The 16076-nt window shown below is 43.5% G+C and overlaps 1 long non-coding RNA gene across 1 annotated transcript in view; it reads right to left on the bottom strand.

The window, feature by feature from the left end:
• LOC130272916 (uncharacterized) overlaps nt 1-12977 on the bottom strand; it is a 58740-nt gene extending 45763 nt beyond the window's left edge. The window contains exon 1 of the long non-coding RNA XR_008843789.1: nt 12840-12977. This is a non-coding gene — a long non-coding RNA (uncharacterized LOC130272916). The remainder of the gene's footprint in view (nt 1-12839) is intronic.
• Between the last annotated feature and the right edge of the window lie 3099 nt (nt 12978-16076).

Here is a 16076-nt window from a genome sequence, read left to right as displayed (position 1 = left end):
AGGCGCCGAGAGCGCTCCGGGGAGGAGCGGGCACCCGGAGCGCTCGGCGTAACAACAATGCAATACAATGCAACACAATGCCATACAACACAATACAACGCCATACAATACAATACAACACAATACAATATAACACAATACAATACAACACAATACAATATAGCACAACGCAATACAATACAATACAACTCAATACAATACAACGCCATACAACACAATACAATGCGATTCAATACAATACAACGCAATACAATACAATACAATACAACTCAATTCAATACAATGCCATACAACACAATACAATACAATGCAATACAATACAACACAACACAATATAATACCACACAACTCAATACAATACAACCCAACGCCATACAACACAATACAATGCGATTCAATACAATACAACGCGATACAATATAATACAACACAATACAATACAATACAATAAAATGTAATACAATACAGACATTAATAGGTCATTGAAGGCAGAGAAGAGCGTCGGGTGATTAAATAATACATTTATGGGCCTGTATGAGAATGTATAGTGCGTTGTATACACAGGAGTATACACAGAGAAGATGGGGCCTTATAGAAATTTATAACGATACACCTTTTATGTTCCTGGAATTGTAAGGTAATGTGTTATGCATTGTCTGTTATGTATTTCTGGTGCCACTAGATGGCTCTGTAGCTGAGAGGTTCTGAAGTAGTATAAAAATGTAAATTATTTTGTCTTGTTTGTCTCATATGTAAAAAAAATCTCTCTGGTGCCTTGTTCAGTCTCCATTTTGTTTGACCAGAAAAGGACACAAACCAGTGCTGTCGCATCGTATTAATTATCAACAATAATTAAGTACAAGACATAACATAATGAATGTCCAAAGCTTGTTCAGGGGCATGACCTGTGTCATAGGGAACATTGAATGGACGCCAAACCGGGTCTTGTTCAAATCGGGTCTTCACAATACTCTAGAACGGTGTTTCCTAACCAGGATGTTCCCAGCTGTTGCAAAACTACGACTCCCAGCATGCCCGGACAGCCAAAGGCTGTCCGGGCATGCTGGGAGTCGTAGTTTTGCAACAGTGCAGCAGCTGGTTTTGCCTAGGCTGGCAAAAATCCTTGCACCAGCCCTGGCTGTAAAGCATTGTTTTTTAACCAGGGTGCCTCCAGGGTGCTAGAGGCACCCTGGTTAAAAAACAATGCTTTACAGCCAGGGCTGGTGCAAGGATTTTTGCTAGCCTAGGCGAAAGTAAATTTTTCCACCGCCTTTACCCCCCCAATTGGCTCCGCCCTTTGACACGTCCCACCTTACTACTGGGGTGACACACTGTAACAAACCTCCTCCTCATGTAATCACCTTACTACTGGGGTGACACACTGTAACAAACCCCCTCCTCATGTAATCACCTTACTACTGGGGTGACACACTGTAACAAACCTCCTCCTCATGTAATCTCCTTACTACTGGGGTGACACACTGTAACAAACCTCCTCCTCATGTAATCTCCTTACTACTGGGGTGACACACTGTAACAAACCTCCTCCTCATGTAATCACCTTACCACTGGGGTGACACACTGTAACAAACCTCCTCCTCATGTAATCTCCTTACTACTGGGGTGACACACTGTAACAAACCTCCTCCTCATGTAATCTCCTTACTACTGGGGTGACACACTGTAACAAACCTCCTCCTCATGTAATCTCCTTACTACTGGGGTGACACACTGTAACAAACCTCCTCCTCATGTAATCACCTTACCACTGGGGTGACACACTGTAACAAACCTCCTCCTCATGTAATCTCCTTACTACTGGGGTGACACACTGTAACAAACCTCCTCCTCATGTAATCTCCTTACTACTGGGGTGACACACTGTAACAAACCCCCTCCTCATGTAATCACCTTACTACTGGGGTGACACACTGTAACAAACCTCCTCCTCATGTAATCTCCTTACTACTGGGGTGACACACTGTAACAAACCTCCTCCTCATGTAATCTCCTTACTACTGGGGTGACACACTGTAACAAACCTCCTCCTCATGTAATCTCCTTACTACTGGGGTGACACACTGCAACAAACCTCCTCCTCATGTAATCTCCTTACTACTGGGGTGACACACTGTAACAAACCTCCTCCTCATGTAATCTCCTTACTACTGGGGTGGCACACTGTAACAAACCCCCTCCTTATGTAATCACCTTACTACTGGGGTGACACACTGTAACAAACCTCCTCCTCATGTAATCACCTTACCACTGGGGTGACACACTGTAACAAACCTCCTCCTCATGTAATTTCCTTACTACTGGGGTGACACACTGTAACAAACCTCCTCCTCATGTAATCTCCTTACTACTGGGGTGACACACTGTAACAAACCTCCTCCTCATGTAATCTCCTTACTACTGGGGTGACACACTGTAACAAACCTCCTCCTCATGTAATCACCTTACCACTGGGGTGACACACTGTAACAAACCTCCTCCTCATGTAATCTCCTTACTACTGGGGTGACACACTGTAACAAACCTCCTCCTCATGTAATCTCCTTACTACTGGGGTGACACACTGTAACAAACCCCCTCCTCATGTAATCACCTTACTACTGGGGTGACACACTGTAACAAACCTCCTCCTCATGTAATCTCCTTACTACTGGGGTGACACACTGTAACAAACCTCCTCCTCATGTAATCTCCTTACTACTGGGGTGACACACTGTAACAAACCTCCTCCTCATGTAATCTCCTTACTACTGGGGTGACACACTGCAACAAACCTCCTCCTCATGTAATCTCCTTACTACTGGGGTGACACACTGTAACAAACCTCCTCCTCATGTAATCTCCTTACTACTGGGGTGGCACACTGTAACTAACCCCCTCCTCATGTAATCACCTTACTACTGGGGTGACACACTGTAACAAACCTCCTCCTCATGTAATCTCCTTACTACTGGGGTGACACACTGTAACAAACCTCCTCCTCATGTAATCCCCTTACTACTGGGGTGACACACTGTAACAAACCTCCTCCTCATGTAATCTCCTTACTACTGGAACAACACACTGTAACAAACCTCCTCCTCATGTAATCTCCTTACTACTGGAACAACACACTGTAACAAACCTCCTCCTCATGTAATCTCCTTACTACTGGGGTGACCCACTGTAACAAACCTCCTCATGTTATCTCCTTACTACTGGGGTGACACACTGTAACAAACCTCCTCCTCATGTTATCTCCTTACTACTGGGGTGACACACTGTAACAAACCCCCTCCTCACGCGACGGTGGTTCTGGCTGGGCGGGTTCTTTGGATAAGCGGCGGCTAGTGATGAGCGGCATAGGCCATATTCGAATTTGCGATATCTCACGAATATATGGATGAATATTTGTCCTATGTTCACAAAATTCTCATATTCGTTATGTTCGCAATCTTTTTCTTGCAAAACATCGTAATGAAATTTGCATAGTGCGAATGCGCAATTATATCTTTCACCGAAAAGAAGGGAGGGATCAGTGCCGATATTCGCGAATATTTGTATATTCGCATATACGAAATATTCGCGCTCCACACCAACTCACACAGTAAATAATATTGGAGCCTTCTTTGGACCACAAGCATGAAGCAGGGAGGGATGATCACATTTTTTTTACACAGTACAGATCATTGTTGTGATGTTTACTGTGAAGAAAAAAAAAAGAACGAATATTCGTGATTACGAATATATAGCGCTATATTCTAAATATTCACAAAAAAGTGCCGATATTTGCAGCAAAAATTCACATTTCGAATATTCGCGATCAACACTAGTGGCGGCTGCTTCAGATGCTGGCTGGTGGCTAACTTTCTTGCAGTGGGCAGAGCAGAGCCCCCATAAAGAGTGCGCTTTAGCCAGCTGCCTATTTTGCCTATAGGCAGAACCGGCCCTGTCTACAACCTGGAAAGAGGGAGAGTTCTGTTCAGGTAACTTTCATTTATTGAGAAAAAAAAACACCTATTTTGCTCCGTGGGGCTTTTTGGCTCTTCTACTCTAGATGAGGTCAGAGAACAAGGGCATTTTATATCTCAATGTGTGATCCTCTTATTCGCCATCAGAAGATTACTCTCTTCTCCCCAATGGAAATATAAGCATTCATGTGTATGGGGAGCCAGGAGGAACAGAGTACCTGACAGCTATTGAAGATTTATGGGCACCATAAAGGGGTATTCCTGCTGATTGGGGGAATAGAAAAAAGCACATACTTACCTAGCTCTGGTCCTCTGATCTCTCTTCTTCCTACTTCCGAGATGAGAATTTTGTTTTGCAACAGCTGGAGGCACCCTGGTTGAGAAACACTGCCCTAGCCAGTTGCAGGCTATGCATCAATACCTAACTGGGTCTGCTGGGTACAGTGTATAGGCCAACTATGGGGTGCCCGGCCCACCGAATTAAGTTAGCCGTAATGCACTCAGTAGGCATTGTCGCTCACTGAGCATGTACATGTGATGTCCCAGTACGGGATATAGTCCCGTACAGTACTTAGGCCCTGTCAGGTTGAGTCCCTCTGTGTCCTAGGGGCTCTCCTGCAGTGTCTCCCCCCCCATAGTAATATATATTATGTATAGTGTTATGTGTGTTATTGATAAAGGACCTTTAAGGACCTTTGAGTTAGTCACATGATAATGTGTTCACATGATGTGTTTGTTACCCAGAGAGCACCAGCTAACCAGGTGACCTACAGCTTGACCTATGGGCTTCTGGCTCAGCCCCCCTTTATAAGAGGGGCAGCCATTACAATCTCTCTCTTGATTCTGAGGCACAGTAAAGACCAGATGCCTCAGAGTCAGTGTCCAGCACATCTGGAGGCCTCAAGCCACCTACAGCCACATGTCAGTAAGCCAAGTCTATTATTGTCAGCGTGGCTGTCCTAAAGTCTTCCAAAGTCACTACAAATCCCAGAAAACTGCGAGGTCCTTCTGTGTCACTGGCCACCTCTCTGGGATCCTGGCATAACAGTAAAGACTATTTCCATCCTCTACCTCAGCAAAAGCTACCGTTAACCCTAACCTGGTCTTGGACTATTATTGTCCTGCCTAACCTTGGGATAGCGGTACTACCATTCGGGTGGTTACCGGGAAAACCACGCCCTGGCGTCACGAACATTTAGGGGTTAATAACATCTGCCCCTGGGCTACAACATCTGCCCCATACACCTCTCTTCGCACCCTGAGACACCACATACATATTACTGCTGGCGTTCATTTGTCAAGATCCAACTGGGAGGTTATTGTTGTGTCCTGCAGTACCTACCTGTGACAGCTGTACGTGTCTGGCTACATTTGGGCGACTCTTATAGGGAGTCAATCTTATACCCACCCATCTGAGCACCATACCGTCTACCTGTCATCTGTCCTTCAGTCTACCCATCCCATATGCATTACCGCTGGCGTCCATTTTCCTGGATCCCACTGGGGAGGCGGTGGATGCGCCCTGCAGTACCTACACGTGGTGACAGCTGTACGTGTCTGGTTACCATATTCAATCGTATACCCACCTCACCCATCTGAGCACCATACTGTCTACCTGTCGTCTGTCCTTCAGTCTGCCCATCCCGTATGCATCCGCCATATCCAATTAAAATCCTCCCGCCACCTCCTCATTAGAACAATGCCGTTCTCTTTTGTACATCAAGTGATAACAAGGACGATAGATCTCTGTAGTTAAGCAAAGTAAAAAATTTTTTAAAAAAGTGCTAATTGAGATCTGGTTTATTATATTTTTTTTTACCTTTGATTCCGTTGCGCTAATTGCATCTTTCTACCAACGATAAAGAAATGACAGGAAGTCAAGGCTCTTCATTAAATCCAGCGCTTGCATCATCATTAGGATCCTTAATATTCTATTTGACTAGAAGTATGGAAGAAGGTGAAATATAGGACAGCGCCCGGGCACAGGGGGGGAGGGGGAAGGGATTTATGGAATGATAAGGAGTGGTGTCAGCGTATGGAACATGGCGGGGACACTGGGGTCAATCAGGGAAATAATGGCACCTCGGCTCTATACCGCTGTGTGAGATGAAGTTGGGATTTCCCTCCACACTCGTCTCTAAGTCCGGATACTTGTAGGAATTATAAGTGTGTGCACCGGGAGATAAGTCATAATTGGAAAGTATGAGAGAACTTTGATCGCCTGGCGAGCGGCCATCTTGGAGAACTTTACAATTTAACTAATAGCGTAATGAGACCGCGGTTTCCCGTAATTTTATCTGACGCTAAGCCATGATACAAGATCAGTAAGGGAGCATGCACACCACTTTTTTGCTATACAGTTCCCGTATACGGTTTCAAGGTAAAAACCGCATGGAACCGTATAGAAAACCGTATTCATTGACTTAACATTGTAAACCGTATGTCAAACGCATCATCCGGTTTAGTCCGTTTTGCGTCTTATACAGTTTTGTCCGTCTTTTTTACCCGTACCCAAAACTGTACACTACCAAGTTTTTGGGTCCGGGTGAAAAGCCGTATTAAACCGTAAACGTTTTTTTATAACATGGGAGTCAATTGGAACCGTACAGAACTGTATGTGCGTACGGTTCTATCCGTTTTGCATCATACGGATTTTGACTTTTTTTTTTTTCTTGGAATTTCAATCAAACAAGGGAAACTTTATTCATAATGAAGTGAAAAGTTAAAAAAGTTTTTCTCTTAAAAAACAGATGCAACCGGACATCATTTTTCAAACCGTATACGGATTAAAATTTGCACACATGTTTTCATACAATTTAGTCCGGTTTTGAGGAATCTGTTTTTCATCAAAAAATCTGATAAGGGAACTGTATTGCAAAAAGGTGGTGTGCATGCACCCTAACACTATGTTGGGGTCTGTATTTGGGTTTTGTTTATAGCAGAGGCCGGGACACAGTAGTGGATCGGATCCAAAAATGCAAAGTGACGCCATTGACAGACATATTAGATAGAATGTCTCAAAAAGACATTTGTTCATCAAGTTCAACATAGGATGAGATAGGACTTGGGTGACGGGAAGGGGTGCGAGCAAATGTTAATGTTTGTTCTCTTCTATTTATCCAGAGTAGGGTACAAAAAAAAAAAGAGTATTTTTTGAAGCCATCACCTGTAACTCCAGGATCCAGCTCCATAATTCACAGATTCACTATTTTACTGATTCACAGCTCTTACAGTAAAGAACCTGCTTCTGAAATATCTATTTAACTAATTCATGACTCTTACAGTAAAGAACCAGCTGAGGTATGTATTTAATAGATTCATAGCTCCTACAGTAAAGAATCAGTTCCTAAAGTATATATTTAATAGATTCACAGCTTTTACAGCAAAGATCCAGCTCCTAAATTAATTATTTCACAGATTCATAACTCTTACAGTAAATAAGTAACTCCTGAGGTGTCTATTCCACAGGTTTACTGCTGTTACAGTAAATGTACAACTCCTGAATGATCTATTTCACAGACCCAGAGCTCTTACCATAAAGAACCAGCTCCTAAGGTGACTTTTCCACCGATTCACCACTCTTACAGTAAAGAAGCAGCTCCCTGGGTGTCTATTTCACAAGTTCACCCCTCTTACAGTAAAGATCCTGTTCTTGAACTACCTATTCCACTGATTCACAGCTCTTACAGTAAAAAATCTGCTCCTGAGGTATCTATTCCACAGGATCACCACCCTTACAGTAAAGTTCCAGCTCCTAACTTATCTATTCTGCAGATTCACCGCTCTTACAGTAAAGATCCAGCTCTTGAATGATCTATTCCGCAGATTCACCGCTCTTACAGTAAAGATCCAGCTCTTGAATTATCTATTCCGCAGATTCACCGCTCTTACAGTAAAGATCCAGCTCCTGAATTATCTATTCCGCAGATTCACCGCTCTTACAGTAGAGATCCAGCTCTTGAATTATCTATTCCGCAGATTCACCGCTCTTACAGTAAAGATCCAGCTCTTGAATTATCTATTCCGCAGATTCACCGCTCTTACAGTAAAGATCCAGCTCCTGAATTATCTATTCCGCAGATTCACCGCTCTTACAGTAAAGATCCTGCTCCTGAATTCTCTATTCCACAGGTTCACTGCTCTTACAGTAAATATCCTGCTCCTGAATGATCTATACCACAGATTCACTGCTCTTACAGTAAAGAACCAGCTCCAAAGGTGAATATTCCACAAACTGACCACTCTTACAATAAAGAATCAGTTCCCGATGTGACTAATCCAGACAAATTAGAGGAAGAGATCCAGTGCAGGATAAATGAAGTGAAATAAGCCCCTTTTATTCCATTAAAATCTCCGTACAGGGTGCGACACGTTTTGTGTCTGTTATGCCGCCCTTATTCATAGAATACATAGATTTTGTTTTCTTAAACAGGACGTCTTTTCCCCTCCTGTCAGGCCCAAAGTGGCAGGAATAAGTTTTCTGTGTGAGAACATGTCTGCATGGGGGACACTTTCCTGCACCCACTTATCTGCAGGTTGTTACTCCCCCTAGGACATATGATTCTGCAGGTTATTACTCCCCCCAGGACATATGATGCTGCAGATTATTACTCCCCCCCAGGACATATGATGCTGCAGGTTATTACTCCCCCCAGGACATATGATGCTGCAGGTTATTACTCCCCCCAGGACATATAATGCTGCAGGTTATTACTCCCTTTAGAACATATGATGCTGCAGGTTATTACTCCCCCTACGACATATGATGCTGCAGGTTATTACTCCCTCTAGAACATATGATGCTGAAGGTTATTACTCCCCCTAGGACATATGATTCTGCAGGTTATTACTCCCCCCAGGACATATGATGCTGCAGATTATTACTCCCTCTAGAACATATGATTCTGCAGGTTATTAATCCCCCCAGGACATATGATGCTGCAGGTTATTACTCCCCCCTAGGACATATGATGCTGCAGGTTATTACTCCCCCCAGGACATATGATGCTGCAGGTTATTACTCCCCCTAGGACATATGATGCTGCAGGTTTTTACTCCCCCCAGGACATATGATGCTGCAGGTTATTACTCCCCCCAGGACATATGATGCTGCAGGTTATTACTCCCCCCAGGACATATAATGCTGCAGGTTATTACTCCCTTTAGAACATATGATGCTGCAGGTTATTACTCCCCCTACGACATATGATGCTGCAGGTTATTACTCCTCCTAGGACATATGATGCTGCAGGTTATTACTCCCCCCTAGGACATATGATGCTGCAGGTTATTACTCCCCTAGGACATATGATGCTGCAGGTTATTACTTCCCCTAGGACATATGATGCTGCAGGTTATTACTCCCCTAGGACATATGATGCTGCAGGTTATTACTCCCCCTAGGACATATGATGCTGCAGGTTATTACTCCCCCCAGGACATATAATGCTGCAGGTTATTGCTCCCCCTAGGACATATGATGCTGCAGGTTATTACTCCCCCTAGGACATATGATGCTGCAGGTTATTACTCCCCTAGGACATATGATGCTGCAGGTTATTACTCCCCCTAGGACATATGATGCTCCAGGTTATTACTCCCCCCAGGACATATAATGCTGCATGTTATTGCTCCCCCTAGGACATATGATGCTGCAGGTTATTACTCCCCCTAGGACATATGATGCTGCAGGTTATCACTCCCCATAGGACATATGATGCTGCAGGTTATTACTCCTCCTAGGACATATGATGCTGCAGGTTATTACTCCCCCTAGGACATATGATGCTGCAGGTTATTACTCTCCCTACGACATATGATGCTGCAGGTTATTACTCCCCCTATGACATATGATGCTGCAGGTTATTACTCCCCCTAGGACATATGATGCTGCAGGTTATTACTCCCCCCTAGAACATATGATGCTGCAGGTTATTACTCCCCCTACGACATATGATGCTGCAGGTTATTACTCCCCCTACGACATATGATGCTGCAGGTTATTACTCCCCCTACGACATATGATGCTGCAGGTTATTACTCTCCCTACGACATATGATGCTGCAGGTTATTACTCCCCCTACGACATATGATGCTGCAGGTTATTACTCCCCCTAGGACATATGATGCTGCAGGTTATTACTCCCCCCTAGAACATATGATGCTGCAGGTTATTACTCCCCCTACGACATATGATGCTGCAGGTTATTACTCCCCCTACGACATATGATGCTGCAGGTTATTACTCCCCCTACGACATATGATGCTGCAGGTTATTACTCCCCCCCCTAGGACATATGATGCTGCAGGTTATTACTCCCCCCTAGGACATATGATGCTGCAAGTTATTACTCCCCCCAGGACATATGATGCTGCAGGTTATTACTCCCCCTAGGACATATGATGCTGCAGGTTTTTACTCCCCCCAGGACATATGATGCTGCAGGTTATTACTCCCCCCAGGACATATGATGCTGCAGGTTATTACTCCCCCCAGGACATATAATGCTGCAGGTTATTACTCCCTTTAGAACATATGATGCTGCAGGTTATTACTCCCCCTACGACATATGATGCTGCTGGTTATTACTCCCCCTACGACATATGATGCTGCAGGTTATTACTCCTCCTAGGACATATGATGCTGCAGGTTATTACTCCCCCCTAGGACATATGATGCTGCAGGTTATTACTCCCCTAGGACATATGATGCTGCAGGTTATTACTTCCCCTAGGACATATGATGCTGCAGGTTATTACTCCCCTAGGACATATGATGCTGCAGGTTATTACTCCCCCTAGGACATATGATGCTGCAGGTTATTACTCCCCCCAGGACATATAATGCTGCAGGTTATTGCTCCCCCTAGGACATATGATGCTGCAGGTTATTACTCCCCCTAGGACATATGATGCTGCAGGTTATTACTCACCCAGGACATATGATGCTCCAGGTTATTACTCCCCCCAGGACATATGATGCTGCAGGTTATTACTCCCCATAGGACATATGATGCTGCAGGTTATTACTCCTCCTAGGACATATGATGCTGCAGGTTATTACTCCCCCTAGGACATATGATGCTGCAGGTTATTACTCTCCCTACGACATATGATGCTGCAGGTTATTACTCCCCCTATGACATATGATGCTGCAGGTTATTACTCCCCCTAGGACATATGATGCTGCAGGTTATTACTCCCCCCTAGAACATATGATGCTGCAGGTTATTACTCCCCCTACGACATATGATGCTGCAGGTTATTACTCCCCCTACGACATATGATGCTGCAGGTTATTACTCCCCCTACGACATATGATGCTGCAGGTTATTACTCTCCCTACGACATATGATGCTGCAGGTTATTACTCCCCCTACGACATATGATGCTGCAGGTTATTACTCCCCCTAGGACATATGATGCTGCAGGTTATTACTCCCCCCTAGAACATATGATGCTGCAGGTTATTACTCCCCCTACGACATATGATGCTGCAGGTTATTACTCCCCCTACGACATATGATGCTGCAGGTTATTACTCCCCCTACGACATATGATGCTGCAGGTTATTACTCCCCCCCCCTAGGACATATGATGCTGCAGGTTATTACTCTCCCTACGACATATGATGCTGCAGGTTATTGCTCCCCCCTAGGACATATGATGCTGCAGGTTATTACTCCCCCCTAGGACATATGATGCTGCAGGTTATTACTCCCCCTACGACATATAATGCTGCAGGTTATTACTCCCCCTACGACATATTACTCCCCCCTAGGACATATAATGTTGCAGGTTATTACTCCCCCCAGGGCATATAATGCTGCAGGTTATTACTCCCCCTACGACATATGATACTGCAGGTTATTACTCCCCCTACGACATATGATGCTGCAGGTTATTACTCCCCCCTAGGACATATGATGCTGCAGGTTATTACTCCCCCCTAGGACATATGATTCTGCAGGTTATTACTCCCCCTATGACATATAATGCTGCTGGTTATTACTCCCCCTACGACATATGATGCTGCAGGTTATTACTCCCCCTAGGACATATGATGCTGCAGGTTATTACTCCCTCTACGACATATGATGCTGCAGGTTATTACTCCCCCTAGGACATATGATGCTGCAGGTTATTACTCCCCCCCTAGGACATATAATGCTGCAGGTTATTACTACCCCCAGGACATATAATGCTGCAGGTTATTACTACCCCTACGGCATATGTTGATGCAGGTTATTACTTCCCCCAGGACAAATGATGCTGCAAGTTATTACTTCCCGTAGAACAGTGGTCTTCAACCTGCGGACCTCCAGATGTTGCAAAACTACAACTCGCAGCATGACCGGACAGCTGTTGGCTGTCCGGGCATGCTGGGAATTGTAGTTTTGCAACATCTGGAGGTCCACAGGTTGAAGACCACTGCCCTAGAACATATGATGCTGCAGGTTATTAGTATCTAGATGCAGAACTGTTCATTTATCCACACTTAAAATATTCCATGCACTTTGCCACACTGCAGCTGTTGCAAAACTACAACTCCCAGCATGCCCGGACAGCCAACGGCTGTCCGGGCATGCTGGGAGTTGTAGTTTTGCAACAGCTGGAGGCACAGTGGTTGTAGAACACTGCTCTACTAAATCAGTCGAATAAAAATATGTCCAGTACTGTGGACCATAGGAAACAATATTATAGCGGTTATATTGTTGTACAATAATATAGTAGCTAAACATTTGTATTTACTGTAGAATACAATACTCATCGGGTACTTTACATGCACTTGCCATAAACACACTATATATATATATATATATATATATATTTATATATCTGTGTCCACTGTTTGTTTGATTTATATCTTACTTGGTTGATTTCTTCATCTCAATTAAATAACAAAGTCTTCTCTGAAATGGGGCTTATTCATTGAGCCTTGAATGTCTTATGTAAATCGCTCTCCAAGTCATGGGGAGATTGAGGCCATCCATTATCAGTCGCGGAGCGCTGCTCTAAAGGACACACGGAATAAATGATAACAATTACTGTTTGTTACATTGTTTACCTTCCATGCTGCACCGAATCCTGTGCTTTATTCTAAATAACAGGGTCATCTGCTCGGAGCAAAGCCGAGACTACAAAAGGAAAAAGACCACGCTTTTCTTCTTAAAATTAATGGTAATACTGAATATATGAGCGTGATGTATATTACTGTATGAGCCAGAATACGGCAAGGACATCTGATAATATATTATGTCAGCCTCCTATATACAAGAATATAACTACTATAATACTGCCTCCTATATACAAAAATATAACTACTATAATACTGCCTCCTATATACAAAAATATAACTACTATAATACTGCCTCCTATATACAAGAATATATCTACTATAATACTGCTCCTATATACAGGAATATAACTACTATAATACTGCCTCCTATATACAAGAATATAACTACTATAATACTGCTCCTATCTACAAGAATATAACTACTATAATACTGCTCCTATATACAATAATATAACTACTATAATACTGCCTCCTATATACAAGAATATAACTACTATAATACTGCCTCCTATATACAAGAATATAACTACTATAATACTGCTCCTATGTACAAGAATATAACTACTATAATACTGCTCCTATATACAAGAATATAACTACTATAATACTGCTCCTATATACAAGAATATAACTACTATAATACTGTTCCTATATACAAGAATATGACTACTATAATACTGCTCCTATATACAGGAATTTAACTACTATAATACTGCCCCTATATACAAGAATATAACTACTATAATACTGCTCCTATATACAAGAATATAACTAGTATAATACTGCTCCTATATATAAGAATATAACTACTCTAATACTGCCTCCTATATACAAGAATATAACTACTATAATACTGTCCCTATATACAAGAATATAACTGCTATAATACTGCTCCTATATACAGGAATTTAACTACTTTAATACTGCTCCTATATACAGGAATATAACTACTATAATACTGCTCCTATATACAAGAATATAACTACTATAATACTGCACCTATATACAAGAGTATAACTACTATAATACTGCTCCTATATACAAGAATATAACTACTATAATACTGCTCCTATATACATGAATTTAACTACTTTAATACTGCTCCTATATACAGGAATATAACTACTATAATACTGCTCCTATATACAAGAATATAACTACTATAATACTGCACCTATATACAAGAATATAACTACTATAATACTGCCTCCTATATACAGAATATAACTACTATAATACTGCTCCTATATACAGGAATATAACTACTATAATACTGCTCCTATATACAAGAATATAACTACTTTCCTCATCGTCCCTACAGCAGCACAGAAGGGATATATCCGATCCCACTCACATACCAGGACCGTCCCCTAGAACAATATGCTAATTAACAATTAATTAGTGTAAAGGGGCGGACCGGACCCCTATAAAGTAACCCCCTTTTCCATACCACACTGTGTTTTTTCCTTTCCTCCACGTCAAGGATCGTCCATCCGTCCGTCCAGTTTTCAGCCTTGCGGGGTCCTGGCTGCTACGATTGAAGCCATTGCGGGGTCTCTGGCAGTACCTGTGGGTATGTACAGAATATATCGGGTAAATCCCTGATGTTGTTATAGTCGGTGCGGGGTCCCGGCGTATATTATGTGTATACATATACTTATATGGTAGCCGGTGCGGGGTCCCGGCGTATATGGGTATGTATACTTATGTGGTAGCCGGTGCGGGGTCCCGGCATATATATATATATGTATGTACGTATACTTATGTGGTAGCCGGTGCGGGGTCCCGGCGTATATGTATATGTATACTTATGTGGTAGCCGGTGCGGGGTCCCGGCATATATATATATGTATGTACGTATACTTATGTGGTAGCCGGTGCGGGGTCCCGGCGTATATGTATATGTATACTTATGTGGTAGCAGCCCTTATGTATCTGTGTAGAGACGATACGGCAGTTTGTAGGCTTGCAGGGCCGGTGCGGGGTCCCGGCAGCGGTGTGAGTATGCTGTACCGGTGCGGGGTCCCGGCAGTTGTATCTTGCAGGGCCAGGCGGGGTCCCGAAAAATTAGCCTTGCAGAACCACTGTGCTTCTGATGGTCTGTACTTACCTACAGCACGGTGCTTCAGCTCCTGCTGTTCTTCCTCTGCCGGCGTTCTGCGCTGATGGCATGGTCCATGCGCGCGTCCTCCAGCGGTTGTTGTTATGCTGGAGGAGCGCGCGCTTCTGACGTCAGCGGTCGGGCTGACACTGCGGGGGGCCGGCGGGAAGACCTTATTAGACCGGGAACTCGGCGGTGCCTGGTCTCTTTAGCTGGGCAGCCGGGTTCTGGGTCTAATAAGGTAAGATATGGTGTCGGAAGTGCTTACAACATCCCTTACTGTGCTCAGCCTGATGCTAGTATGTGCATGTTTTCCAGATGTCTTCAGAAGCTAGTTCGAGGAAAAAGCTATCTAAGGTTAAGCACAGGCTCTGTGTTACATGTGAGCAACCTCTCCCTGATGAATGCCCTTATGAGGACTGTGATGCATGTGCCAAAAATAAGGAGGCCGCAGCTGCTGCAGAAACAAAAAGGTTACTGAAGATTTTTATCTATTTAAGAAGGAGGCTGCCGAAGGGTTGATAAAAAAAGTTAAACGCTGTGTAGAATCCGGCAAACATGAGCGATCCGGGCAGAATAAAGAAGCTTTATTCTATTTTCCAAAGAAAAGATCAAGGAGCCTGCCAGGTCACCAAATCCTAAAAAGCATAATGGAAAAAGAGTGGGACAAGCCGGATAAGCGGTTGGACCTAGGATCACGTTTCAAGATGATGTACAGATTAGATCCATCAGCATCTGAGTCTTGGGACCAGCCTGCAGTGGTAGATCCAGCGGTAGCTAGGCTATCAAAAAAATATTTTTTCCCTGCAGATGAATCAGCGCTACTCAGAGACCCGCTTGACAGAAAGGCAGACACCTTTCTCAAAAGATCGCATCTTAATCTTGCCTCCCTGGGCAAAGCAGCACTCTCTTCAGTCCCGGTTTCCAG

This window comes from Hyla sarda, chromosome 5 (assembly GCF_029499605.1).
Source record: "Hyla sarda isolate aHylSar1 chromosome 5, aHylSar1.hap1, whole genome shotgun sequence".
NCBI lineage: Eukaryota > Metazoa > Chordata > Amphibia > Anura > Hylidae > Hyla > Hyla sarda.
The sequence above is the reverse complement of the archived record's forward strand: the minus strand, read 5'-3'. Positions and strand labels throughout refer to the sequence as shown.